Genomic DNA, 5,000 nt, shown 5'->3' with positions numbered 1-5,000 from the left:
TACGCGACGTTTCGACGTTTTCGCCGTGTGCGCGCGCGCGTTTCGCATTTTATACATAAATATTATAATATTCGAAATTTCGAATCTCAAAATATATAATAATAAACATATAAAACACGGTGGTACAACGCACGCACACACACGTTAAGAAAACTAAAACGTCTGTGAGTTTTTCTTTCGATCACCGCGTTCTCGCTCTCGAGCGCACTAGTGTCACGACGGCAATCGAATCGACACGACGACACACACACACACAACTACTGCATCACACACACACACACACACACCACAAACACAGAACAACACTGTAATTTCGGTGTCAGTAATGGTATTTTGTAGTGCGCGTATAGTTTTATGCGTGTGCTGCCGTGCGCGTGCAGTACGCAGCAGTATTAGATATATAATGTCAGCAGTCAGATTCAATATCGTCGCGACAAACGCGCGCGAGAGCGTGAGAAATCGGATAAACGATAAAAATTAAGAACGATCGAATGTATGCATGCGTATATATATATAAATAAATAAATAAAATATTTACATATCACACACAATACAACACACGTTAATGATCCTTCCGCAGGTTCCCCTACGGAAACCTTGTTACGACTTTTACTTCCTCTAAATGATCAAGTTTGGTCAACTTCCCAACAACGCCGACGGCCGTGAAGCCACCGCGTGTCGGTCCGAAGACCTCACTAAATCATTCAATCGGTAGTAGCGACGGGCGGTGTGTACAAAGGGCAGGGACGTAATCAACGCGAGCTTATGACTCGCGCTTACTAGGAATTCCTCGTTTATGGGGGATAATTGCAAACCCCAATCCCCAGCACGAAGGAGTTTCAGCGGGTTGCCCGGGCCTCTAGGCCAGGGAGAACATGCTGATTCCTTCAGTGTAGCGCGCGTGCGGCCCAGGACATCTAAGGGCATCACAGACCTGTTATTGCTCAATCTCGTGCGGCTCGAAGACGCCGGTCCCTCTAAGAAGAATTTTAATACGTCGTCAGTGAGTTGCGCGACACGAGGCCGCGCACACCTAAATAACGACGCCTATTTAGCAGGCTAGAGTCTCGTTCGTTACCGGAATTAACCAGACAAATCGCTCCACCAACTAAGAACGGCCATGCACCACCACCCACCGAATCAAGAAAGAGCTGTTAATCTGTCAATCCTTCCGGTGTCCGGGCCTGGTGAGATTTCCCGTGTTGAGTCAAATTAAGCCGCAGGCTCCACTCCTGGTGGTGCCCTTCCGTCAATTCCTTTAAGTTTCAGCTTTGCAACCATACTCCCCCCGGAGTCCAAAATCTTTGGTTTCCCGGAAGCTGCCCGCCGAGCCATTGTAGTAACGTCGGCGGATCGCTAGATGACATATTTACGGTTAGAACTAGGGCGGTATCTAATCGCCTTCGAACCTCTAACTTTCGTTCTTGATTGATGAAAACACCTTTGGCAAATGCTTTCGCTGATGTTCGTCTTGCGACGATCCAAGAATTTCACCTCTAACGTCGCAATACGAATGCCCCCAGTTATCCCTATTAATCATTACCTCGGAGTTCTGAAAACCAACAAAATAGAACCGAGATCATATTCTATTATTCCATGCACGAAATATTCAAGCAGCATTTTTAGCCCGCTTTGAGCACTCTAATTTGTTCAAAGTAAAATTGTCGGCCCACCTCGACACTCACCGAAGAGCACCGCGATAGGATTTTGATATTGAACCGGCGTTTTTTAGAACGCCGGCTCACCGACGATATGCTCCGCAAACGTGTCAGTATCACCGCGGATGCGGTGCACCGACAGCGCGGCGCACAAATGCAACTACGAGCTTTTTAACCGCAACAATTTTAGTATACGCTATTGGAGCTGGAATTACCGCGGCTGCTGGCACCAGACTTGCCCTCCAATTGTTCCTCGTTAAAATATTTAAAGTGTACTCATTCCGATTACGAGGCCTCGTAAGAGTCCCGTATCGTTATTTTTCGTCACTACCTCCCCGTGCCGGGAGTGGGTAATTTGCGCGCCTGCTGCCTTCCTTGGATGTGGTAGCCGTTTCTCAGGCTCCCTCTCCGGAATCGAACCCTGATTCCCCGTTACCCGTGACAACCATGGTAGTCGCAGAAACTACCATCGAAAGTTGATAAGGCAGACATTTGAAAGATGCGTCGCCGGTACTTGACCATGCGATCTGCAAAAGTTATCCAGATTCATCAAAATTAACGACTTCGGACGCGAGGCCCTCCGTCGATTGGTTTTGATCTAATAAAAGCACTCATCCCATCACTGGTCAGAGTTCTGATTGCATGTATTAGCTCTAGAATTACCACAGTTATCCAAGTAACTGAGTAAGATCTAAGGAACCAAAACTGATATATTGAGCCATTCGCGGTATCGCCTTAATACGGCTTGCACTGAGACATGCATGGCTTAATCTTTGAGACAAGCATATAACTACTGGCAGGATCAACCAGGGAGCTCTCTTTTTCGTTAGCTCGAAAACTAAAACGTCGCACCGCATCGGGCGTAAAAACGCTCGTACGGCGTGATCGTGTTTAGGTATTATAATAGTATTTATATAATAAACAACTCTCGTTGTTTACTAATAAATAATATCATTAAATATATAAAAATCCATATCCTAGAAAATTTAATTTTTAAGGAAAAGGATAATTATACAAAATCGGTCCACCGAGATTTCGCATAAACCGTTCACGTTAAAACATATAATGTTTAAATAAAAACACCATATGAAATATTATAATTCGTTTTAACGAATAAAATTTCAAAATCGCGCACGGAACGTACAGAATGACGTAAACGACTGAACGAACAGGTGCATTCGTCCGTTTGATTGTTTCATTCTGAAATTAGAAATGAACTAACCGAACGAACATGCCGTCGCATGAGTTACGCATATGTCTCACACGGTGTTACGGCGACCGCAGCGTTTCGGTTAATCTATAATAAATATATTATATTATTATTATTATTAAACACGAAACACACGCAACGCGCAAAACCAATGAACATATGAAAAATTTTAAAATTTCCAGGACCAAAAAATTTATGCGTCCAATCACAAAAGTCTCCTCCTCTCCTCAATGTATATATGTCAAGCTTCTGACCGGACAAGATATATATGAGAGATGGATAGATACTTCAGATCGCATGACGCAGGTCCGACGCTGATCAAATATATAATATATAACTTTATAATGTGTTCGTTTAAAAACGAGAGAGAAAAACTGAAAATGTAATCCAAAAAACAACAAACATCAATCAAATCTTCCTCTCTCGCCTCGCGCACCAACTAAGGCACGCCCGAACATCAAACGCGACACGCGCTCAAACCACACATGTGATGCGGGCCGTGCGCGTTCGCATGCATACATACGTAGGATCGTCGTCCGCGGTGAAGTCTGTTGAGCCGTGGATTTTAAATTTTAATTTAGACAGAATATAGTTTATTATTATTATTATTATTATTATTATTAGTATTAGTATTATTATTAATTATGTATATTTATTTTAAATGTTATTAATTAAAATATAATTTTTTTTAAAAGATTTTTATTACGACTAAGTCTCGTCGGCCAGGTCTAAATATTTTATTAATTTGTCCTTTTCTGCCTTCACGAGGTGAAGGTACATCACGCCTTGATGATGATGATGATGATGATGATGATGATGATGATGATGATATTGATAAATTTTCATATCCACCACGTAGAAGGTTATCATTATGACATCTTATTATGTACGTAGGTACATTAACATTAATAACTCCTCCTGAACTGAGAACTGACTCCAGAGCGAGAAGAAGAAACCTCCTCACGTAGCGCGCAGTACCTATCGTGGATAATAATAACTACTACATAACTAACTGCCTTCTGTATCAGGACCCCTAACCCAGTTAGCTAGCTAGCTGGCTGGCTGGCTGGCTGGCTGGCTGGCTGGCTGGCTGGCTGGCTGGCTGGCTGGCTGGCTGGCTGGCTGGCTGGCTGGCTGGCTGGCTGGCTGGCTGGCTGGTACCTACTACCGACACAACTATTGGAATAATTATTTTTAAATCAATCAATCAATCGATAAAAATCAATAATGGCGGTAGTCTAGTGGGCCAGGTCTAAATATTATATTAAATTGTCCTTTTCTGCCTTCACGAGGTTCTTTCTTTCTTTCTTTGTTTCTTTCTCGTCATGAAGAATGGTGATATCAACCAACACTGCGCGACGCGCAGACCGATCTATCATCAAAATATCAGGCTCATTGGCAACAAAATACTTAAATAACAATAACAATAACAATAATATAAATTATTATAAACTTAGTAAATATCAAATATCACCCCTTAAAAGTAGAACTAACACGACTCTGGAATACACACAAAGAAACTTATTCCCAATAGTAACAGGCGTAGTAGCAAAAAGTATACATAGATACATTAACAAATCGGAAGCAAACATAAACATAGGCACACATAATACAAAAACAAGCACCCATATACACACATGCACAATAATAAGTATAGTTTTGGGTAATACAGTCTTCATAAATTCTGGTTGATATTGGTATCGGTATTGGTATTGGTATTGGTATTGGTATTGGTATTGGTATTGGTAAGGTAACTTAAGGTAAGGTAAGGTAAGGTAAGGTAAGGTAAGGTAAGGTAAGGTAAGGTAAGGTAAGGTAAGGTAAGGTAAGGTAAGGTAAGGTAAGGTAAGGTAAGGTAAGGTAAGGTAAGGTAAGGTAAGGTAAGGTAAGGTAAGGTAAGGTAAGGAAAAGGTAATGTAAGGTAAGGTAAGGTAAGGAAAAGGTAAGGAAAAGGTAAGGAAAAGGTAAGGAAAAGGTAAGGAAAAGGTACAAGAAAACCGTATCATATGAGAGCAAGATGAGTTGATGTGTAATCCTAGCGACTTGGTTATGTCCTGTCCATGCAAGTAATCGCCTGCATTAGCAAAACGAGAACAGCCAGAAAGAAACAATAATAATTTATGTCTAATAGA

The 5,000-nt window shown here is 41.8% G+C and overlaps 1 non-coding gene across 1 annotated transcript; it reads right to left on the bottom strand.

Moving 5' to 3' along the window:
* Positions 1-563: 563 nt before the first annotated feature.
* LOC134199777 (small subunit ribosomal RNA) lies at positions 564-2,471 on the bottom strand. Its single transcript, XR_009974399.1, has one exon. It is a non-coding gene; the product is annotated as a small subunit ribosomal RNA (ribosomal RNA).
* Between the last annotated feature and the right edge of the window lie 2,529 nt (positions 2,472-5,000).

This window comes from Bombyx mori, chromosome 11 (assembly GCF_030269925.1).
Source record: "Bombyx mori chromosome 11, ASM3026992v2".
Lineage (NCBI taxonomy): Eukaryota > Metazoa > Arthropoda > Insecta > Lepidoptera > Bombycidae > Bombyx > Bombyx mori.
The sequence above is the reverse complement of the archived record's forward strand: the minus strand, read 5'-3'. Positions and strand labels throughout refer to the sequence as shown.